The sequence below is a fragment of the Bubalus kerabau genome, chromosome X, assembly GCF_029407905.1.
Source record: "Bubalus kerabau isolate K-KA32 ecotype Philippines breed swamp buffalo chromosome X, PCC_UOA_SB_1v2, whole genome shotgun sequence".
Lineage (NCBI taxonomy): Eukaryota > Metazoa > Chordata > Mammalia > Artiodactyla > Bovidae > Bubalus > Bubalus kerabau.
In genome coordinates this window covers 140,520,319-140,545,820 of record NC_073647.1, presented here as the reverse complement: position 1 = coordinate 140,545,820, position 25,502 = coordinate 140,520,319, and the positions used below count along the sequence as shown (strand labels likewise).

At 39.4% G+C, this 25,502-nt stretch overlaps 1 long non-coding RNA gene across 2 annotated transcripts in view; it reads right to left on the bottom strand.

Moving 5' to 3' along the window:
- LOC129639089 (uncharacterized) overlaps positions 1-25,122 on the bottom strand; it is a 110,226-nt gene extending 85,104 nt beyond the window's left edge. The window contains exons 1-3 of one of the 2 annotated variants that reach the window (XR_008708158.1): positions 25,052-25,122; positions 13,832-14,030; positions 13,061-13,161 (exon numbers count right to left, since the gene is read on the bottom strand). This is a non-coding gene — a long non-coding RNA (uncharacterized LOC129639089). Of the gene's footprint in view, positions 1-6,552; positions 6,688-13,060; positions 13,162-13,831; positions 14,031-25,051 lie in introns of those variants that run through there. The other variant, XR_008708157.1, reaches the window with a different exon arrangement.
- Positions 25,123-25,502: the final 380 nt, after the last annotated feature.

Genomic DNA, 25,502 nt, shown 5'->3' with positions numbered 1-25,502 from the left:
CTCCATAAAAATACCACTGAAAAAATAAGCACTAATTTTATGATGGAAGAATAAGTTTTCTTTTTCTAATATGTTCTGGTTTAGAGAACTCAGTGCATTTCCCCTCTTTTCATTTAAGATTAGAAAACTGTAAGTTATCTTCTAGCTGAATGAACCATGAAAAAATTTTATAGACAGTTTATAGATAGGCCATGAGTCACAGATTATTACCATATCTGCCAAGAAGTCATATTTAATTCCTAGATTTCTCAAAAGCCTGCTGTAATGCACCTACTGTATAGATTCCTCTAGTCTTTCATGTTACTTCTGCACTGAAAAACCCATAGTTGTGTTAGATTAGGGTTATTTCTTCAGTAATTATTCACACGCTTTTCTTCCTACTTTATAAGAGAAGTACACTTCCATGTCCCACCATTGCTTCACCCAGTGTTAAGCTGGCACATCTGACTGTGTGTTACTTCAAGAGTATGACTTAAGAGGTGCTGCTTGCTTTGCTCTCTTCTCTGGGAGGTCTGGCGTCCTCCATCTGAAAAAGAACACGTCCAGTTAGCCCTTTGGAACAAGTATGCCATACAAGTGGACCAAGTCTGAATCAAATTCAAGGCCTGGAACCAAGGCCAGCTGGCTGAGTTCAGCCTACATCCACCCAACTGCAGCTGAATCACTGAGACATTAATTCTTAATTGTAAGTCACTGAGATTCTGTGGTGGTTAGTATCACTAGCTCACTGATACAACGGTTATTACATATGGTATTCTATTTGGTGCTTTGCAAATCTTTGCTGTTTTCCCATTTGTATATATTTTGCCTTCCTGCCAGACTGGAAGACACTAGTACAGTTTGATACTTGTTTTTACCTTTTTTGGTGCTCCCCACCCCCAAAAGGCACACCACTGTAACTACTCAGTATATTCTAGTGTCAGAAGCCAGGGTTCTCCTTGTACTGCACGCTGGAGTAAGTCTTTACTGTACCACTGACAGCTCTCCACAACAAACGCTGCATTTCAGCAGCTATCTCACAGTATGTTTTAGAAGCACAGAGGCTAAGCAACTCAACAGGATAGTCAGAAGAACTGAGCTGATGGAGAACCCTTCATATGGGGGCACTGCCAGCATTTTAGAACCCTTTTCCATTTATGGGAGAACAACTTTCACACGTAAATGAAAAGGCCATTTTCCCCAAGGCAAAAGAGCTGATTTTAGTAGGACAAGGCCTGAGAAACCCTTTACAGAGAGAGTGTTTTCCCATTGGATTTCTCTATGAATCTGGTATTTAGAGCTACCTCAAGGCTAAGAGCTGATATATTTACTATTACTCTTCACAAAAGGGCACAGATCAAGCAGGGCAGCCGCAAGGTGACCTTTGCTTGTGCTCAGTCCAGCCTTTCCCACACATTTATAGTAAGACACACAGTCCTGGAATTTATTCTGTCTTCCCTGAGGTGGGAAGGTCAAGGATGTATGAGAGAGCTAAAGGAAACTGAGGACGTGTTGAGAGAAAGAGAAACAGGGGAGCTAGTGAGAAGAGGTGGCATTTGCACACAGGTGAGCCCTGTAGGGTCCAGAAGGTAGAGGATCTAAACACAGAGCTGGAGACAGAGCACTGAGTTGGTGTCATACTGTGCGAGTTCCTACCACTATCCCCAAATCTGAACTGAAGTTTCTATTTCCACTTAATCTTCAATGCCTGACCAAAAAGTCAAGGGAAGACAATCTATAGTTACTTACTTTGACAGATAATCTAGTCTTTGCCATTTCCATTGTATATCAACCTCAAATGTTAGGCAATAATATATATACCAACCTATATATGTCCTATATGCCATACACTATTAGTGTTAGGAAAAACTCTTGGGCTAGTTTATTGAGATGAATTTTCTTTATTCATCTAAACTGAGAAGTGTCTTTCATTTCCAAATAACACCAATTCTACCATGGGCTGATGGGCATTTAAAGAGTTAAAGATTATTACAAAATGTATTAAGGGAGAGGGGAGAGAAGCCACAGCAATTCCCCAACTGTATCTATCAGTGGTAGCAGATGAACGCCTAGCCAGTCTATTGAAAAGATTTAACGACATCTCTTTCTTACCTTGAATGCTGGAATCAGTTTGACAGGCTGCTTAAAGCAATGCGTGTCTAAGAACAAACTTTCTGAGGCAGGTGAAGTGAGTCTACCTTACAATAACATTTATTAATAGCAAATTAATGACTGTCAAATCTAGGACTCAACAATGACAAAGCTCTGTTGGAACACATCATCTTCTTTCCGTGTGGCATCTTTAGCTTTAAATGTTTGCCTGTTCTGTTCTTTGAAATCCTGATGTGTAAAAATCCTGATATGTCATCTTGGGAGCACTCCTACTTAAGATCCCTGCAACCTGCTTTAAGGAGGGCAGACAGACTGAAGAAGTAAAATAAATAACCTGTTTTTTTTTTGTGTGTGTGTGCTGCTACCACTAATTTACCCAGTGTTAGTGAGATTTTTTTTTTCCTTTGCAAAACAGCTAAAAAAAAATTGCACAGATTATCTGGGGCTTGAAACAAAAGTAGGAATAAATACTAAGGAACTTGGATTACAGAAAGGTAAAATTTTAATTTAAAAAAGAAATGAAAACCCTTGGTATACAATAATATTTTAGTTCTTGGCTTTTCACAGTCATTTGTCGTGTTTTACTTGGGACATGATTAAGGGTATAAATGTTCTTTCAGGATATTTTATAGGCTATGGGAAATATTTGCCAATTAACAGATTGTTGCAAAGTCGGTACAGGATTCTTTGAGAATATCTGTACCTTTTCTAGAGGTGTATTATTCTAGAAACACAAACTCTTTCCTTGTCGTTTCTTCCATGGGTACTTGGAATCAGAATTTCTGGAAAAGATGGGCATCACAACTGTTTTTTTATTCGTTTTTTCAAGCTCAGGAATGAGGTGAAGTGTGAAGAATGTTTGTGGCTAGTCTGGAAATCAATGGAAAATGTGTTATGATTTTATGACAAATCAAGTAGCACAGATTTGCTTTGTGTTTGGGAGTTAATCTACACACTCTAAAAATGTTCCAAATCCAGTTAAAGCAACTGAAATACGAGACTTTGCTGGCACCCCCTAGAAAGAACACACTGCTATGTCACACAGCTCTCACAAATGAGTGGGAGAGATCATCTCAAACCTTCAACTGTGTATTTTAAAACACATGCCAACTGCTCTGATTCTTGCCATTAACAACTTCAGAATTAGCTTACAGATGGTAACCTCCAAAAAGCAGTGACTGTTGTATGGGAAACACAGAGAAGAAAGGCAGTTTTTACATTTTTTTCTTCCTTTACAGTGGAACACAAGTGAACTAGGAACCTCAGCACCATGTAGGAAATACAACAATATTCATGGAAATGCATGTCTCACATTAATGTTTGAGAGAGACTGAAAATAAACTTTGAAAGTATAAAAGCTGGAAGCTAGAGTTTTGAAAAATTTCCTTGGCCATTTAAAAATTCATATAAATCAGCACATAGTTTCACCTTGGGGTCCAAAATCTTTTTTTTTTTTTTAATTCTAATGCCTCCCATAATCCTTCCAGATTTCAGACAATGCTACAAAGCTATAGTAATCAAAACAGCATGCTATTAGCACAAAAACAGATATATGGATCAGTGGAACAGAATAGAGAACCCAGGAATAAACCCACACAGTAGTAGTGTTAATTGCTGAGTTGTGTCCAACTCTTTGCAACTGCATGGACTATAGCTCTCCAGGTTCCTCTGTTCATGGGATTCTCTAGGCAAGATTACTGAAATGGGTTGCAGTGCCCTCCTCCAGGGGATCTTTCCAACCCAGGGATTGAACCTGCATCTCTTATGTCTCCTGCACTGGCAGGTGGGTTCTTTACCACTAGTACCACCACCTTTACCACTAAGCCAAAACCCATACACCTACAGTCAATTAATCTTTGAAAAGGAGACAAGAATATACAATGAGTCTCTTCAGCAAGTGGTGTTGGCAAAGTTGGACAACTGCGTGTAAATCAGTGAAGTTAGAACACACCTTTGGACCATACACAAAAATAAACTCAAAATGGCTTAAAGACTTAAATATAAAACATAGCACCATAAAACTCCTAGAAGAAATCATAGGCAAAACATTCTCTGACATAAATTGTACCAATATTTTCTTAGGTCAGTCTCCCAAGGCAATAGAAATAAAAAACAAAAATAAATAAATGGGACCTAGTTAAACTCATAAGCTTTTGCTTAGCAAAGAAAACCATAAACAAAACAAAAAACCTGTGAACTGGGAGAAAATATTTGCAAGTGATGGGAACGACAGGGCTTAATTTCTAAAATAAACTAAATGTCTCATATAATAACAACAATAAAAAACCCAAATGAAAAACTGGCAAAACACCTAAATAGACATTTCTCCAAAGAGGACATGCAGATGGCCAATATGTACATAAAAAGATACTCATCACTGCTAATTATTAGAGAAATGAAAATCAAAATTACAATGAGGTGCCACCTTATACCAGTCAGAATGATCATCATTAAAAAGTCTACAAATAATAATGTGAGAGACAGTGTGGAGAAAAGGGAATCCTCTTACACAGCTGGTAGGAATGTAAGTTGGTGCAGCCCTATGTAAAACAGTATGGATGCTCCTCAAAAGAGTAAAATTAGAGTTTCCATATGATCCACCAATCCCACTCATATACCCAGATAAAACTGTAGTTTGGAAAGATACATGCACTCTTATGTTCACAGCAGCATTGTTACAATAGCCAAGACATGGAAACAACCTATTAATAAATGCCCATTAACAGATGAATAGATAAAGAAGATGTGGTACATATAGAAAATGGAATATTACTCAGCCATAAAAAGAATGAAATAATACCATATGCAGCAACATGGATGGACCCAGAGATTATCATACTTAATGAAGTCAGAAAAAGACAAGCATAATATGATATCACTTATATGTAGAATCTAAAATATGACACAAATGAACAGAAACAGACTCACAGACATAGAGAACAGACTTGCGGTTGCCAAGAGGGAGAGGGGTGGGAAGGGAAGGATTGGGAGTTCAGGATGAACTGCTGGATAAACAACAAGGTCATACTGCATAGCACAGGGAACTGTATTCAATATACTGTGATAAGCCATAATGGAAAAGAATAGCAAAAAGAATATATATATATATATATATATATATATATATATATATACACACACACACACACACACACACGTGCATAACTGAATCACTTTGCTCAACAGCAGAAATTAACACAACATTGTAAATCAACTATATTTCAATAAAATAAAAAAAAATCAAATTCTACTGCCTCCATTTTTCTGCTCAAATCCAAATGATAGCCCTGGATATAAAACTGGAATATGCCCCAAATATAAGAACTTGAGATAGAGAAATAGTGTAGCTCTTTATTTTAAAGCTGAGACAACAAATAATCCCTAAAATATTAGTCATTTGTTTTTATATTACTAACAACAAAACAAAACCAAAAAACCAAAACCTGCCTGACAGTGAGGACTGTATTTCTTCCTGTTGTTTTAAGCTGTCTAGTGTCTTACAATATGATACGATTTCACCCAGAAATAAGGGAGAAAGGAAGGATCACAAAAAAGACAAAGTTGGCCAGAAAGAAATGCCCAGCCAGTTTTCAACAGTAGCAGAGAGGTGAGGTAGATAATTCCAGCTAATGACTGGAAGTACAATGCAGGCTGTTTACAGTTTTATGTCTTCTTTTCAGTGGTACTTCTTTCAGGCCAATATTACCATGGAAAGTGAGAGTGAAAGTCGGTTGGTGTCTGACTCTGTGATGTCGTGGACTATACAGCCCATGGAATTCTCCTTGCCAGAATACTGGAGTGGGTAGCTGTTCCCTTCTCCCAAGCATCTTCCCAACCCAGGGATCAAACCCAGGTCTCCTGCATTGCAGGCAGATTCTTTACTAACTGAGCCTCAGGGAAGCCCAAGAATACTGGAGTGGGGAGCCTATCCCTTTTCCAGGGGATCTTCCCAACCCAGGAATCCAACGGGGGTCTTCTGCATTGCAGGCGATTCTTTACCAACTGAGTTACCAGGGAAGCCCATATTACCATGGAGGACTACTCAAGTACATGGAGGAGGGGAAACTTGAGGGTGATACTGGAGAAAACCAAACAGCTCAGAGAGCAGGGAAATGATCAACAGGAATTAGATATCTGCTGTCATTTCCCTCAGTGGCAGATAATCCATGCAAAAATAAAGGTCAACTTGTTTTGCTATATGCTCCTGTATCATTCATGGAGTACTTCCCGCAACTCCTCCCCTGAAATGTGATCTTCTATCACTATGAACAATTTAATTCTAAGAAAGATTTTCATCATAATAATGGTTAGGTAGCATGGACACAGAACAAATGATGGGTCACTGGTTAATTTCAGAAAAATCCAGTGCTTGAAATTCATGCAGTTCAAGCTTAATATAAGAAATTGCCTTGGCGACAGTCTTTGACTACTTCTGAAATGAAATATGGCCATTTCACTCACCTTCTCAAATAATGGGGTGTCTCGGCTTATATTTAAATTAATCTTATTCCTTTTTAGTTCCCAGACAGCCACACAACTCTTGCCATCACTCAGAAGGGCTCCATAATCATCTCTCACTAGAGAGTTCTCTTTCATCACCCCTTTCACTTCTTCACAGACATTCTCTTCAAATATCTCCTCCCACTTCAACCAGATGGTCTGCCTATGAATATGTCCTTGATTAGAACTTCTCAGCAAGTTCCCATGGCCAATGGGCTCAAGTATAGTCTCCTTAACAAGATAGGCAAGGCTCTCCACTGCATTGGTCCCATCAACTTCTCTATTCTCACCCCCTGCCTTCTCTTGAGATGTTAATCACATCTTGTTTATGCTGAATGCTACGTTAGTCTTCCAAAAGGACAGCTCACCCTTCACAGGAATACGCTAAAATTTCCTTACTGGCTACCGAATGGAAATTTATCAGTCAGCCTTGGCATTCAAGGTCCTCCATATCAATTCCAGGATTTCAAAAGCCTACAAAGGGAAGTTTAGTAAATATTAACTCTGACCTCAGGAATCAAGGGCAGGGATGAGATCACAGGTAGGGATCAAGCGAGCCCAGCTGTGAGAAGGTAAAGGCAGACTGGAAGTTTGGGGAACCTTCTGGGATGGACACTACAGATGTTTTTTGCACATATATCTCATGTGTACTTTGTAACATAGACATTTTTACACTGATCAAACTAAGGCTGAGAAAGTTAAGGTAACTCTCCCAGAATTACAAAGTTTGTAAATGTCACAGGCAAGTTTCAATGCCAAGCATCTTTCAATGCAGAGCCCCCTGTATTTCCAAAGTACAAAGTTGCCTTCTAGTATTTTATTTCCACACTGACTGTTTCTTCCATTGCAATCCTACTTACATTTCCAGGTCCAGACAAAATTCGCAGAGACTTCATTGAATTGCCCAGCAATATATGGTCATTTATTCCTTGGAGAACTATGCACATAAGATGAAAGCAGTCTATATCTTTGCTGTCCAATATGGTAGCCACTAGCCACAACTGTCTACTAAGAACTTGAAATGTGCCTAGTGAGAGTGAAGAACTAGATTTTAAATTTAAATATAATTATATTAACTTGCCATATGTGGTGAATGGATCTCTAGCTCTAGGTCTCTGCTATTCAAGTGGTCAATCAGCATTAGCATCACCTGATCAGCTTTTGTCATTACCTATGTTGAATCTCAGGACCTGCCTCAGACCTGCTAAAGTAGAATTTCAAACAAGCTGTCCAGCTGATTCATCTGCACTTTAAAGCATGACAAACACTCCTAGAGCATTAGTTAGCAACCACATGGCTTTAAAAAAAATTAATAGTTTGTATCATTTCATAATACCGGCTCCTGGAGAGAAGGAAAAAGCTTTTTTTTGGATAGTTAAATAATGCTTTGTTGAATAGAAGGTACTTAAACGATCTGTCTGGGGCTCCTTCTGGATATAAGCCTTCCTGCTTGCTGGGGAACCCATGGCACTTCTGGTCATCCTCCCTTTCAATGTGGCCAAGCCCTGAGAACCCCTTCAGGCCACTTATCTGTGTGCTTGGTTATCTTTTTTTTTTTTTTCCTTTAGTCAGCACTCAGCTTTGTTTGAGAGAGAGAGAAAAAAAGATAACAAAGCATGCACACAGGTAAGTGGCCTGAAGGGTTCGCAGGGCTTGGCCACATTGAAAGGGAGGATGACCAAAAGTGCCATGGGTTCCCCAGCAAGCAAGAAGGCTTGAAAGCTTCCTGCTTTCAAGAAAGCTGAGTGCTGAAAAATTGATGTTTTTGAACTGTGGTGTTGGAGAAGACTCTTGAGAGTCCTTTGGACTGCAAGGAGATCCAAACAGGCAATCCTAAAGGAAATCAGTCCTGAATATTCATTGGAAGGACTGATGCTGAAGCTGAAACTCCAATACTTTGGCCACCTGATGTGAAGAACTGACTCACTGGAAAAGACCCTGCTGCTGGGAAAGACTGAAGGCAGGAGAAGGGGACAACAGAGGATGAGATGGTTGGATGGCATCACTGACTCTATGGACGTGAGTCTGGGTGAACTCCAGGTGTTGGTGATGGACAGGGAAGCCTGGCGTGCTGCTGTCCATGTCACAAAGAGTCAAACACGACTGACTGACTGAACTGACTGACTGACTGACACTTGGTTATGGACTCCTCCAGATTATTAGATAGGCTCCAGCCTAGGGAAACCAGAGTCCTTTCGCCACTATATGACTCTCACACTGTGGACCCATGGAATCTTCTGTCCACATGCCATCTGTCCTTTCAAGGTCCTGGATGTCTTTGCCACCATCCTGCCTCAGCTACAAGGTCTCATGTGGAACTCTACCTGTATGCTCACGAAGGCAACTTGGGGATCTGCATGTATGGGCCTGAGAGCCCAGGAAATCCCAATTCTGTTTGGTCACCATCAGTGCCTTGTACTCGGTGTCCCAAGGGTTCCTCTGGGTGCTTTCTAGGGACCCATTTACTATAGCACCTGAGTTCCAGACTCCTTTGGGCCACCAGCATTCTGGCTTGCATGATAACAGAGTGAACTTTTAGCCACCTACACTCAATGGTACTGGTGCTTCAGGAACCCATCAGTCACTAGCTTGCCTTCCCCTAGGATCCTATGGACCACAAACATGCTCACATGCTAGGGAAGAGTGGTTCTTTTTGTTTACCATGTTATCTCCCTGGTCCACCTGGAGAAAGCATCTGGGCACCGGATCTATACTATATATACATGTATACTGTGGTTTTAATTGTTCTTCTGGCCTTCACAGGCTTTCCGTTCACTGTGGAATGGAAAGTATGTCAGGCAACTTCCCATGCAGAGCACTGTCTCACCAGAGGCTTATTCGGTTACTATCTTGCCTACCTTTTTGTGATTTTTCACTCCATATGCTTGCCTTCATCCTAGGGAACTATTTTTGCTCATTGTAGTTTCCTTCAGGTGGTGCTTTAGGAAGCATCACTATATGAACATAGCTTGTGGAGGTGATGGAGTTCCAGTTGAGCTATTTCAAATCCTAAAAGATGATGCTGTGAAAGTGCTGCTCTCAATATGCCAGTGAATTTGGAAAACTCAGCAGTAACTACAGGACTGGAAAAGGTCAATTTTCATTCCAATTTCAAAGAAAGGCAATGACAAAGAATGTTCAAACTACCACACAATTGCGCTCATCTCACACACTAGCAAAGTAATGCTCAAAATTCTCCAAGCTGGCTTCAACAGTACGTGAACTGAGAACTTCCAGATTTCAAGCTGGATTTAGAAAAGGCAGAGGAACCAGAGATCACATTGCCAACATCTACTGGATCATCGGAAAAGCAAGAGAATTCCAGAAAAACATCTACTTCTGCATCATTGACTATGCCAAAGCCTTTGACTATGTGGATCACAATAAACTATGGAAAATTCTTCAAGAGATGGGAATACTAGATCACTGTACCTGCCTCTTGAGAAACCTGTATGCAGGTCAAGAAGCAACAGTTAGAACTGGACATGAAACTACAGACTGGTTCCAAATTGGGAAAGGAGTATGTCAAGGCTGTATATTTTCAGTTGGCTTTTTAAACTTATATGCAGAGTACATTATCAGAAATGCTGGGCTGGATGAAGCACAAGCTAGAATCAAGATTGGCGGGAGAAATATCAGTAACCTCAGATATGCAGATGACACCACCTTTATGGCAGAAAGCAAAGAAGAACTAAAGAGCCTCTTGAAGAAAGTGAAAGGGGAGAGTGAAAAAGCTGGCTTAACACTCAACATTCAAAAAACGAAGATCATGGCATCTGGCCCCATTACTTCATTGCAAATTGATGTGGAAACAATGGAAACAGTGACAGACATTATTTTGGGGGGCTCCAAAAACACTGCAGATTGTGACTGCAGCCATGGAATTAAAAGACACTTGCTCCTTGGAAGAAAAGCTATGACCAACCTAGATAGCATATTAAAAAGCAGAGATATTACTTTGCTGACAAACATCCATCTAGTAAAGCTATGGCTTTTCCAATAGTAATGTATGGATTTGAGAGTCGGACTATAAAGAAAGCTGAGCACCAAAGAATTGGTGCTTTTGAACTGTGGTGTTGGAGAAGACTCTTGAGAGTCCCTTGGCCTGCAAGGAGATCCAACCAGTCAATCCTAAAGGAAATCAACCCTGAATATTCATTGGAAGGACTGATGGTGAAGCTTCAATACTTTGGCCACCTGATGTGAAGAACTGACTCATTAGAAAAGAATCTGATGCTGGGAAAGATTGAAGGTAGAAAGAGAAGGGGACGACAAAGGATGAGATTGTTGGATGGCATCACTGACTCAATGCATGTGAGTTTGAGCAAGCTCCAAGAGTTTGTGATGGACAGGGAGGCCTGGGGTGCTACAGTCCATGGGGTCGCAAAGAGTCATACACGACTGAGTGACTGAACTGAACTAAGGTGGTTAACAAATGGTACCTTCTGGGCACTTATGCTGATGTTCATATGGTCCTTCTACCCTTCACTCCTCCGCTCCCTTCCCTCTGCCCCTGCTGGCTGGGGAAATGGAGAATTTTATCCACTTTCTCCCCAGTGTCTAACCACACAGTGGGTTTCTCAGGATACTTTAGGCCATAGTATTCTGGGAGAAACTTGGTTCTATTTACTTACCGTAATACCTTGATGTTGGTACTTTCTGTGACTGTCTTGGTATAAACTAACCCTAACACTAAGGTTCCGGCTACACTAGTCTGGCAGTCTGATTTTTCTGGGGAACTTAGAGCACTTTCATTCCCCTTCCTTGTGGTGCACTGATTCCCCAGAGTGCCTGTTTAGTTACCAGCCTACTTTCCCTTTGAGGTTTCTGCGACCCTTTAAGCCTCAAGTTCGCCTGCGAGTTGCGGGACTATGGCTGCTGTAGGCTACCATAGTATCCTCTTACTGGTGCTTCTGAAGAACAATCCGGGTACCATTTTGTCCTCGTGCTTAGGTCCTAATGGCTTTTAAGCTCATCTTCCTTGCCCTTGCTGGGGAAAGGGGCAAATATTCAGCCCCTTTCTCTACACCACACTGATTCTCCAAGGGCTTCTGTGGTTACTAATCTGCCCATACCCTGCGATTTCTGAGATCTTTTGGGCTATATGCCTGCCTGTTTACTGGGAAACTGTGATTACCTAAGGTTACACCTTTTGGGGCGATGGTGCCCTGGGGGAACCTTGGGGAACCAGCCTGCAAACGTGCTATGGTTCCTATGTCTTTCAGGCCACCAGCTTGTCCTGTTGCTGAAGAATTGAGATCATTTGGGGCTTCTTTCCCTGCAGTGCGCTGATTTCCTGTGGGGGTGGTGGGAGCAGGGACATCCTATTATCCACCTACCTACTACCTGAGGTTTCAGAAATCCCTATGACCTCAAGCCTCCCTACATACTGGGAAAACCCGACTCCTATCAGCCACTGGCCTGCCCTCACACTGGTGTCTCCAGAGAACCAGTGTTTGCAGGTGTGCTAGGGTACCTTTAGTTCTGACACTTAGCAGCCTTCTCCCTTGCTAGAGAAATGGGTGTGATTTTTGGCCACCTGCCCTACAGTGCAGTGATGCTTGGTGTGGACGGGTTATCTAGTCACTAGTCTTCCCTCCTGGAATTTCTTGAGCTGCAGATCTGTCTGCATACAGGGGAACTGTGGTTCCTTTCATGCAGAGTCTTACCTTGCCTTGGTCTCTCTGGAGAACCACTGGACTACCAGCCTGCCCTTGTGCCATGTTCCCAGTTGTCCTTCTAGCCATCGGCCTTCCTGGTCACTGGTAAACAGAGATCATTTGCAGCTGCCTCCCTTGTGGCTCAGCTGGTAAAGAATCTGCCTGCAATGCGGGAGACCTGGGTTCAATCCCTGGGTTGGGAAGATGCCCTGGAGAAGGGAAAGGCTACCCACTCCAGTATTCTGGCCTGGACAATTCCATGGACTGTATAAGCAACTTTCACTACCCGCAGGGCACAGCTGTCCTGAGTGCCCGTCTCGTCATTATCCTGCCTGCCCTCTGGGTTTTCTGGATACTTTTGGTCACAAGCCTGCCTATGTGATATATTAAAGCAACATCAGTAAAACTAGTTCATTCTGCCTGTAGTTGTGTCTTCACGCTGGTGCCTTTGGGGAGGACTTCCCTGTATCAGCCTGTGGACCTGCTACAGGTCTGGCCTTCCCCTTTGCTGCAGAACCAGGAGAACTTTAGGTCACCTTCCCTGAGGTCCTGGGGGGCCATCTGGTCACTAGCCTGCCTGCCCCCTGGGACTCCTGGGATCCTTCATGCTGGGCAACTGCAGCTCCTTTTGTTTACATCATTTCCTCCTGATGGTGCCTGGAGGGACCCTCTAAACGCCTACCTGTTCAATGCTATGGTTCTGGTGGTCCTCAGGCCACCTGTCTTCCTGCTTGCTAGGGGACCAAAGGTACTGTGGGTCACTTTCCTTTAGCTACAGTGGTGCTCTGGTGATGTTTCAGTTTTCTTACCCATTCTGTGCCATGCGCTGTGGTTCCTATGTTCCTTCTGGCCCTCAGGGTTCCCTCTTGCTTGGGAATGGAGAATCCTTTCAGTCATCTTTTCTGATGCCCTGGGGGAAGGTAAAATGGTACAGCCACAACCATTGAAAACAGTTTGGCCATTAAAAGTTAATCATAAAGTTACCATATGACTCACTAATTCTACTCCTAGGTATATACCCAAGAGAACTGAAAACATGTCCACACAAAAATTTGTACAAATATTCATAATAACATTACTCACTATAGGCAAAAATGGAAACAATCCAAATGAAAACTAATGAATGGGTGAGCAAAATGAATGAATATTATTCAGCCATCAAAAGGAATGAAATACTGACAATATGCTACAGCATGGATAAACCTTGAAAACTTTATGCTAAGTGAAAGAAACCAGACACAAAAGATCACATATTGCATGATTCTGCTACATGTCTTGTACAATTCCAGTCTTATACATTTTCAAAGATGTGGGTGAAACATGACGATTTTCTCAAGGTCATTTTGAAAATTCTTCTCAAGAGGTTTCATAAGCTTGAGCGCCACACTGTGTCAGTGATCCCTGTGGAACTTTGCACAGTACAATCTGCTGCTGCTCTCCCACTGACCACTTGGTAAAGCAATATTAGCTAAGTGTCCTTTGTGTATAGAACTAAAATCAATCTCACTGTAGTTTCTGGCTTGATGAGAAACTAGATGAAGCACTAATGGAATACAGCAGGAAAAAGCCAGAAGGAATACCTTTGCAAATCCTCTTCCACAACCTTGGGCTTGGCCTGGGAGCAACAACTCTTCCAAAAATGCTCATTCAGAGAGATTAATTCAAAGTCACATCTGTAATCAGATAATGAGATCCTGCCACTGAAGTTCCCATGTTTTATGTCAACAAAAGAGATGTTATCCTTGTAACTTCAATTGCCAAAGGGACTGCATGTGGATTCTAAAAAATGAAAGAAAACAAAACTCACAAAAGACATTCCTGAATTATCAGTATAAGAAAATGAACATTGACTCAATGTTAAAGTTGGTTAAAGGTACAGCACAAAAATAATGTTTTCCCCACTTGATTTCATTTTACAGGACAAAGAAAGATTGTTCTCCATTGCTTCACTTGCTGCCATACTGTTTCAATTCCCATTTTGTTGATTTTCAGTAGCTACCACTTCTGCATATATGAAGACAAAAACAAACTCAATACTACAATTCTTGTTTCCAATAAACTGCTACCAAGAATAGGACAGCATGGAAGACAACAGTGAATTAAGAGATGGGATTGCTTAGCTTTTCACTTTGAGGGAAATTTCTCAATAACATTGTTTTTATGAACCTTAGTTTTGAGGTGGGCTTCCCTGGTGGCTCAGATTGTAAAGAATCTGCCTGTAATGAAGGAAACCCAGGTTCAATTCCTGGGTCTGCAAGATCTCTTGGAGGAGGGTATGGCAACTCCCTCAATATTCTTGTCTGGAGAATTCCATGGACAGAGTAGCATGGCAGGCTACAGTCCATGGAGTCACATAGAGTCATTTTAACACATGTATTCTAACTAATACAGTGTTTGAGGTTTAAAAATAAAATAAAATTAAAAAAAAAATAAACTTTAAAACAATTTCTTACCACTGCTTCCCACCTCACAAGATTGTATGGATAGATTGATATTGGTATTGCACAGGGGAGTCTGTAACTGGCCTAAAAATGGATTTAATGGTTTTTGTTTGTTTGTTTTGGCTGTAAGGACATCAAGAAGATAGGCAGAAACCTATTTTCTATGATTTTTACCTGTTTCCTATTTTCTAAGCTACACTTTTTATTTTCCAACCATAATTATGTTAATCACCAAAAACTTAGGGAATTTAACTTCTTAAACCTATGGTGGGCTTCCCAGTAAGAAATGCAGGTTTCATCCCTGGGTTGGCAAAATCCCCTGGAGTAGGAAATGGCATCCTGTTCCAATGTTCTTGCATGAGAAATCGCATGGACAGAGGAGCCTGGCAGGCTACAGACCAGGGGGGGTCACAAAGAGTAGGACAGGCAATAACCTCAGATATGCAGATGACACCATGCTTATGGCAGAAAGTGAAGAGGAACTAAAAAGCCTCTTGATGAAAGTGAAAGAGGAGAGTGAAAAAGTTGGCTTAAAGCTCAACATTTAGAAAACTAAGATCATGGCATCTGGTCCCATCAATTCATGGGAAATAGATGGGGAAACAGTGGAAACAGTGTCAGACTTTATTTTTCTGGGCTCCAAAATCACTGCAGATGGTGAGTGCAGCCATGAAATTAAAAGACCCTTACTCCTTGGAAGGAAAGTTATGACCAACCTAGATAGCATATTCAAAATCAGAGACATTACTTTGCCAACAAAGGTCCGTCTAGTCAAGGCTATGGTTTTTCAAGTGGTCATGTATGGATGTGAGAGTTGGACTGTGAAGAAAGCTGAGTGCCGAAGAATTGATGCTTTTCAGCTGTGGTGTTGGAGAAGACTCTTGAGAGTCCCTTGGACTGCAAGGAGATCCAACCAGTCCATCCTAAAGGAAATCAGTCCTGGGTGTTCTTTGGAAGGAATGATGCTAAAGCTGAAACTCCAGTACTTTGGTCACCATGAGTCATTGGAAAAGACTCTGATGCTTTGCATGAGTCATTGGAAAAGACTCTGATGCTGGGAGGGATTGGGGGCAGGAGGAGAAGGGGACGACAGAGGATGAGATGGCAGGATGGCATCACTGACTCGATGGACATGAGGCTGAGTGAACTCCGGGAGTTGGTGATGGACAGGGAGGCCTGGCGTGCTGTGATTCATGGGGTCGCAAAGAGTCGGACACGGCTGAGCGACTGAACTGAACTGAAGCACGCACACAAGCCTATGGTAAGAAAGATGCTGCCAAAAAAACCCTTTGTATTTTCCTGTTTAATAAGGTCACCATACATTTTTTTTTCTTATGGATTTCCCCCTACTGAACACCAGCTCTGGAGTAGTGGGAAGCTCTATGCTTCTTTGCTGAGAATACCTGGGAGTAGTGGGAGGCTCTATGCTTCTTTGCTGAGAATACCTGAAATGAATAGTACACATTAACTAACACCTTAAAGATGATATGAACACAGGGACTGCAATAATATAATACGAGAATAACTCACTACAGTAAAGCAGGGCTTATCTCACAAATGCAGGAATGATAAAATGTAAGGACATGCATTACTATAATTATGTTGATAATACAATAGTGGCAGGAAGGCATGTATGAAAATTGAACACTTGAAGGTAGTTTCAAAAAAGGAATGGAAGGTTTTTCCACTAATATATATATAATTAATAGTTCTTATCATAAACTTGTCATCATTATAGTCAATAGCAGAAGTCTTAGAGAAAGTCCCTGTAGACTTAGGAACAATGATAACAAACATCTATGTTAACTGTTTATATAGTAGCATTTTGGAAAATTTCAGCAATGCAGCAAGTAGTGTCAAAGAAATTGGAGTAAAAGAAAATAATACATAAAATTATTATTTTTTAGTTGACTTGATTATATTCTTAGAAGTCCAAGGCATTCAGCTAAAAATAATGATCTCTAGTATTAACGAATGTTTAATCAGGGTAACAGTATCTGATACATACTCAGAAGTCAGTAGTACTCTGTACCTTTATAAAAAAGAAAACTAAAACATAATTTTAAGAAGGTCCATTTATAGAAATATAATGCCCTAAAAGCAGAAGAAATAAACATAAAATGTATCGAAGTTGACTAAATAAAAATGCAAAATTTTATTTGTACATTGAAAAGAGGACCTGAAAAATGGCAAATTGTAACATATTATCAGATGGAAAGACTGAGTACTTTCTCATTGTTCTCTCCTAGTTACATTTTAGATGACCTGGAATTCAATTTTTAATCTTAAATGATTTTTTTTCTGGGAGCTGAAAATTATATTCTATAGTTCCACCATGAGAACAAATAGCTAACATTTGTAAATATACACTTGGAAATAGGAATCCTCACAAAGGGACAAAGAGCTCTAGAAATGTTAACTGTATAGGTGAATATAGAAGATTTTAAAATTTAAATCATAATTTAAATTTTTATTTAAATATTTTCAAAAGATTAACTGTTTTTCATAGAATTTCCATGTAATCCAACAACTCTACTTCTAGGTATATACCCAAAGATATTGAAAGCAGGAACTCAAACAGGTATTTATATACCAATGTTCAGAGCAGCATTATTCATGATAGCTGAAAGAAACAACCCAAATGCCCATTGTTAAGTGAGTGGGTAAACACCATTTGATATATACAAACAGTGGGATATTACTCAGCCTTAGAAAGGAAGGAAATTCTGGTACATGCTACAATGTGGATGAACCTTGACAAGAGTATGATAATGTCAGTGACATAAGCCAGACACAAAAAGGACAAGTATTGTATGATTGCATTTACATGAGGACTCTAGGGTAGTCAAATTCATAGACAAAAAATAGAATAGTGGTTACCAGGGTCTGAGAATTTAAGGAATGGGAAGTTATTACTTAACAGGTATTGAGTTTCAGTTTGGGATGATATTTTAAAAAGCTCTGGATATGGATAGTGGTGAGTATTGCACAACAATATGAATGCACTTAATGCCACTGAAATGTGCACTTAAAATGGTTAAGAAAGGATTTCTCTGGTGGTCCAGGGGTTAAGAACTTGCCTGCCAATGCAAGGGATATGGGTTCTATCGCTGCTCTGGGAAGATTCCACATGCCTTGGGGCAACAAAGCTCATGCTCTACAACTATTGAGCCCACACTCTAGAGCCCCTGTGCCTCAACTACTGAAGCCCATGCATCCCAGAGCCTGTGCTCTGCAACAGGAGAAGCCACCACAATAAGAAGCCTGTCCACAAGTAGAGAGTAGCTCCTACCCAGCACAAGTAGAGAAAGTCTGCGTGGCAACAAAGATCCAGTGCAGCCAAAAATAAACATACAAAATTAATACATTTTAAAAAATGGTTAAGGGAGTTAATTTGATGTTACACATATTTTCTACAATAAAAAGAGTATTGTTTTAAAGATAACAACATATTATGGAAACACACACAGATCTGGAGGGGGAAAATGTAAGTATAGTATGGTAAGGTTTTTATATTCTATGTGTGAGGTTTTGCACAGTTACACAAGTAGTATACAGTTGAAATTTAACAGAGGTAAGTTAAAGATCTATATTATAAACTCTAAGTTCAGTTCAGTTCAGTCGCTCAGTCACATCCGACTCTTTGCGACCCCATGGACTGCAGCATGCCAGGCCTCCCTGTCCATCACCAACTCCCGGAGTTTACTCAAACTGATGTCCATTGAGTCAGTGATGCCATCCAACCATCTCACCCTCCGTCATCCCCTTCTCTTCCTGCCTTCAATCTTTCCCAGCATCCTGGTCTTTTCAAATGAGTCAGTTCTTTGCATCAGGTGGCCAAAGTATTGGAGCTTCACCATCAGTCTTTCCAATGAATATTCAGGGTTGATTTCCTTTAGGATGCACTGGTTGGATCTCTTTTGCTGTTCAAGGGACTCTCAAGAGTCTTCTCCAAAACCACAAAAAAAGTAATTACTAAAATAAGAAAACAGAGTTATAAGCTAATAATCTAACAAAGTGTTAGTCGGTCATCATGTCTGACTCTCTGCAACCCCATGGCCTATAGCCCATCAGGCTCCTCTGTTCATGGGATTACCCAAGCAAGAATAGAGGAGTGGGTAGCCATTTCCTTCTCCAAGGAATCCTCCTGACCCAGGGATTGAACCTGAGTCTCCTGCATTTCAGGTAGATTCCTTACCATCTGAGCCACCAGGGGACATAACAAAGGAGATAAAATAGAATAAAAATATTCAATTAATCCAAAAGAAAGAAGAAAATGAGGGAAAAGAGGACAAAGAATAGTTTTGACAAATAGAAAACAAGAAGTAAGATAAAAGGTTTCAACCTAACTGGATCAATAATTATGTAAAATATAAAGTTCTAATTGTTCCAAATAAAAGTTAGAGATTGTTACAGTGGATAAAAATTCAAAAGTCTATAAGAAATATACTATACATATAAAGACAGATGTTAACAGTAAGGGAATGAGAAAGTATACCATGCTAACACTACTCAAAACTTGAGTGGCTATGTTACTATCAAAGATTTCAAAGGAAATAATATTACAAAGGAAAGAGATGATTATTTAATAATAAGAACAGGGTCAATTCATCAAGAGAACATTATTATTCTAAACTTTTGTACACAGATGGCAAATAAGCACATGAAAGGATGCTCAACATTATTAATTATTAGGGAAATGCAAATTAAAGCCACAATGAGATACTGTTATACACCCACTAATAATGACTAAAATTAAAAAGACTAATCATATCACATATTAGTGAAGCTATGAAAGAACTGAAAGTTTCATACATGGCTGGTGGGAATATAATATGAAACAACTGATTTGGAAAATGGTTTGACAGTTTCTTAAAAAGTTAGACATACACTGACAATATGATTCAGCCATTCCACTCTTAAATATTTATCTGAGAGAAATGAAAGCATATGCCCACACAAAGACTAGAACACCAATGACCATAACAGTTTTATCTTTAATAGAAAAAAAAATGAAATGAACCTAATGGGGTCGCAGAGTCGGACACAACTGAAGCGACTTAGCAGCTGCAATGTACATCAACAGAAGAATGGATAAACCATCTAGGGTATATCCATCTAATGGAATGCTACTCAGCAGTAAACTGAATGAACTATTGAAACACACTATAATATGGATGAATCTCAAAATATTTACGTTAAGTGAAATGAGCCAGGACAAAAGGGTAGGTTCCGTATGGTGCAATGTATATAGAATTCTAAAAAATGAGATCTAATCTATAGTGGCTGGTAGTTGCCTGAGGTTGGTAGAGACTATGAAGGGCAGGTGGGGAAAGAGGGAGAGCATAAAATAAGGCAAGAGAAAACTGGGGGTAATGAAAATATTCATTATTTTGATTATGATGGTGGTATATTTCATGTATGCGACATGTATTATGTGTAAGTATACCTCAGTAAAGCTACTAAAATATATAGAACATATTGTATATATATTTAAATATAAAGTCATTTCATATCTTTAAGAACAGGAAAAGAAGGCTAGGCAAAGGTAGGCAATATATAAAATTGGAATAACTCATCAAATGGACAATAAAATGAATATACCTCACACTAAATATGAATAAAAAGTTATATATAAATAAACTTCTAATATAAATAAAGGAATAAAATCTAACAAACATAAAATGGAAAGAAATTGAATTGTACTGATCATTTATCAAGAACTGCAGAGTATGCTGAATTTCTAAGCATACAAGAGAAACAGTCACAAAGTAAAAGATGGACAAATAAGTCCATATATTCTGTATAAAAGAAATAATGGCATCTGGGAAACATATTTGCAAAAGAAATACCTGAGGGTGAACATCTCTAAAGGATCCAAAAAATGGATCAACCCTAAGTTCAAGCAAATAAACAGGAAAAGCATGTGAACAGATAATTCACAAAAGAGAAAATTCAACAAATAAATGTCCAATTAAAAGCAGGTCACATTTTCACCTACTTAATTACTAAAATCTGATATCCTTCTATATTACTCCTACCCTGAATATTAGCCTACACTTTATTCAATGTAACAGCTTTAGCTTTTTAAGAACTATAAAATTACTCAAATCCTTTAATATAGCAATTTTCCTTCTGGGACTTTAGCCTAAGGAAATAATCCAAACTCTGGAACAGTCTTGCATTAATATAGTTTTCAAATAACAATGAAAATTAAAAACAGCCCAAATAGCTAAAATAGGAGACTTGTTAATTAAATTAGTGTATAACTGCTCAATGGAATATTTTATAGGTATTAAACAAAACATAGATACTATATAGCAATATGGAAAAGGCATATAATGCTGGGTTTAAAAGTATGATGTTAAATTTTATGCACTTTGTGATTAAAATAATGTGAATATTTGAACGCACCAAATGTGACTGATAAATCTAAAACCAATAGCAGTAGATTGATGGGTAGTTTATTCTCCTATTTTTAACTTTAATGTTTTCAGTTTAAAAAATTTTGAAACAGTTCATGATAAATTGTTTTACAGTAAGTAAGATATAAATGTCAATAATCTTGAAAAATGTCTATGTGTAAGTAGCCATATAAACACAAGTGCTTTTGGTGTACAATTTGAACATTTTGGGGTTAATTTTCTGGAACTCATTTTCTTCCTGAGTACACTGATTTCTAAAGGCCCTGTAAATCTCAAATTTTATTTCTTAGGGCTCCATCAATATTAAGTTAAGCTTGGTTTCCACTGATTTTCATTGTCTATTTGTGGACCACAAAATGCTAAACCAATCAGTTTATACAAACTGATCAGTTCAATGAAAAAAGTCAAACTGCTAATTGTGCATTATATTGTCCCTAAGAAAGCTAAATGGATCTTGGTTCTTTAAGGGATTCTTCACACTTTGGTTAAACCTAGAGGGATGTGCAGGCATGGAGGAGGATCTGGTTATCCCTAAAAGGTTAAAAATGAACCTTTTAGAGCTCACAGTGCCACTGTGTATTGCAAACCACACTAATTTCTAATATTATAATTCTGGATGGTTCAGATGGAAAGAATTATTAGATCTCTGCTTAATGTACTCATTAACCTTTAGAGGGGCTTTCTTTGATCATCCTTTGCAAAAAAAATCTCCTGCTCTAATGTCACATCCCATATGCTTAATTTTATTTTTGTACAGCACTTATTGCTATCTGAAATTATTTTATCAACGTGTTCACTTTTTATTGATCTTTAACCACATGATCTTATCTGTCTTATTGACTGAAATATCCCTTGGGTCTAGAACACTGTATAGTAAATGGAAGGTGCTCAATTAATAGTTGCTGAATGAATAAGTGAATGAATCTGACACCAGTAATGGTAAGGACTTAGACATAAGAGGACTGAAACCTAACATCCAGAACAAGATGAAGATGAAGGAGGACACTCAAACCCAGAGTTGGACCAAAGAGGACAGCCCAATGGGGTAAAACAATCCCAATCCTCACTGTGGAAAATGGTTGGCAGCAGGGTATTCAACAAGATGGTCTTAATGGGAAGTCTATACTATTGGGAAATCTATCCTATTCTGTGATTAAGGAGTAGAGTAAGGGGGTAATCATCACAATTTTACACTCATTTTGGAAATTCTCAGAAATCACCAAATCTTAGAGGGTAGGTAAGGACTGGTGTCTCTACTACAGCTTGGTAATAAAAGAAAGACTCAGACCAAATCCTAGTACACACACAGACATTTATTAACAAGCATGCAAAAAGAGCCATATACTCCCAAACTAAAGAAATCCTAGATTCTCTCCTTTCTGGTGGTCCATAAGTAATATGCATAAAATGTTCACCTGAGACAAATAGAATATTATTGTAGCAGTGGGTATAAGCATCCACTCTAAAAGGATGATCAGGAACAGTCCAGAACAATAACGAGGTTCTGGGTTTTGGGTTAAGCATGTGCCGAAACTAATGATCAATGTAAAAAGCTTGTTTTGTGACCCCATGGACTGTAGCCTGCCAGGCTCTTCTGTCCGTGGAATTATCCAAGCAAGAATACTGGAGTGGGTAGCCATTCCCTTCTCCAGTAGATCTTCCTTACCCAGGAATCGAACCTGGGTTTCCTGCACGGCAGGTAAATTCTTTACTATCTGAACCATCAGGGAAGCCCCTGCAAAACTCCATACCTATTTACTCAAAGACAGGTTGTGTCTTTAAAGTATTTAGCTAATAAATACATCTCAAATACCACCAATTGTACCTATGATAACCCATTTCTAACATTCTTTAATCAAATAAGCAAGCTATAAATTTCACTGAAGAAAATATAGTTCTACCATTGATTATGCTAAGCAGCAAAACTTTCAGCAAAGTCATTTGTATTAGCCATCCCTGGAATGGCTTTTCATAGTCACTGTTACCTCATATTTCCTAGGATATAGATCCTTGATTAGGATCATTGATTGCTCCTAAGGCTAGATTAAAAGTGATACATTTGTATCAAGCAGTCTATGTTGAAGTATTTTAAAGAAAGTTACAGATATTGCAAATGGTATCTCTTTTCCTAACCAAGAGGGCCTAAGTCAGGGAAGCTAGAGATATAATGAGGAAGTATACTGACAAAATATTGAAAGATATGAAGCCACAAGGACCAAGTAGGGATTTAAAGCAGGCAACAATTACACTTAAGAGAAGAAAGTTACTCAGTTGAATGAGCAATCCACAAAGGTGGGACTAATAAGTGGGTCTGCCTACAAGTGGGAAAAAAAGGCAGAGGTGAGACATTTAATCAGGAGCAACATGGGTAAAGCAGAACTTCTCTCCTGGAGGCACAAAGTCTTTACAGTCCTCCGATCTTGGCACAGGTGAGCCTGAAGAGTCCTGAAAGTCAGCAACTGTGTGAAACCATGGTTTAATAAGTCCCAAAGCTTTATGAGGGAAATGAAGAGAAATGATAAGGCCCACAGTTCCTTAGGCTTAGATGTACATAAGAATATATTCTTATCTAGAGTCCAGGTTACAAATAATATTTCATTGTAACTTTCTTTTCATCTGTAATCCAATATACTGGGTTGGCCAAAAAGTTTATTCAGGTTTTTCCATAACATGGTACAGAAAAATGTGAACAAACTTCTTGGCTAACCCAATACTTAATTCTATGAATTTAAAAACATCCTGATATGTGTCCACAGGATGTCAAGGATTTTATAGCATAAAAATGCTAATAATCTGTGTATGTGTGTTGGAAAACCTCTATGAGGACTCAGAAGTTGACAGAAGTTAATCTAGGAGTAGGTTAGGGTTCATTATAAGAAGATCCGTGATTGTGCAAAAGGCAGAGACTAAGCAGATGCTGACATATGAGACAGGAGCCAGTTCCCCATTTATATCCAAATGAAATCAAGTAAAATTTAATCATAAGGGGAAAAGCTGACATAAGATGCTAATAGCCATTGGTGGAGGTATATAAAAGAGATTGGACTGAATGAATATGAACCTTATGTGACAAAGCAGCTCATCTTCTGCTTTTAGAGTCCACATGCCAAAACCATGTCTTTGAAGCCAGCCCATAGACACAAATTCCAGTGCAAGTAGTTTATTTAAGGTATAATCTCAGGAGACACAGTAGAGGAGCGGGGAAATGAAAAGAATGGAATCCAGACAATAAAATGTTGTATTATTATGACTGTGGGCAACTGGAACTTAACCTCACTGGGGGACTCTGGGACCCAGAGTAGGAAACACCTCAGAGATAATCCCATCTGAGGGACAAGGGCACTGAGATATTTATGCACCAACTTCAGTTAGTTGCTGGTCAAAGGTTATTCTTATAGGGAGGCATTTATTTCTTGGCATTTCTGGCCACATTTTTCTATGGCAGAGTAGAAGTGCTGAGGAGTTTAAGTTCAGAGAAAGCCCAAAGACAGGCAGATGCTGGCGGTTGGCAGGGAACTGAAATGGGAAGAGCTGAGCGGATATGAGCGTGGTGGCAGTGATGGGCAGATCTGCCATACTTGATGAGTAACAGTTGCAATTCACTCTGGATGATGGAATGGCCAAAGTCAGATTAAGGGGGAATTCAGAATTGTGTGTACCTTCCCCTCCTTGTTTCAGCTTTCTTAACCACTACTACGGTTTTCCTCCTCTGTGACGAAAAGAAAGAGGTAGAGTCCAAAATTTCTTCTCCAAAATGACTTTCATAGTTTCCAGAGTCTGAGCAGTAGATCCTTGTCTGTAACCAGAAGTAAACATGGAGGCTGTACCCGAAGACTGCAGTGCTATTTGTCTTTATAACCAGTGCGGGTAGAGGGTGAGTGGAATTAACTGAAGGTTGAACATATAAGGCACTTAGAAAACCGCTTCCCCTTACCAGGCAGAGGACGGAGAGTCTTCAGTCTAGCTCCAAGCTCACACTGTTCATCCTCTTGGATGACTCAGGACAATGCATCTTTTCAAAGGCATTAAAAGGACCTGTGGAAAGAAAGATGGTTTTAAAAGTATGATGAAATTAAGAGAAAAACTCCTGGCATCTGTGCCCTGAAATATCATCCAACTCCCCTGACAAGTGTGTCAAGCACAGCCTTTCACTTGGGAGTGCTTGTGGTCCTGGCATTCTTCCCTCCTTGAAACTAGAGAGAACCATCTCTATGCCCAGGTCATTGAAAAATAAAGTTTATGTTGCTACTGTTGACACTGATTTTGCCCTGACCACAAAATGTGGGAAAGAGCCAGATTTCTGTGAGAAGCCACAAAGATTTGAATGTAGGAGGTGAAAGGTTTTTTTTGAATGATACATTATTATTATTACCCAAATTGCTCTT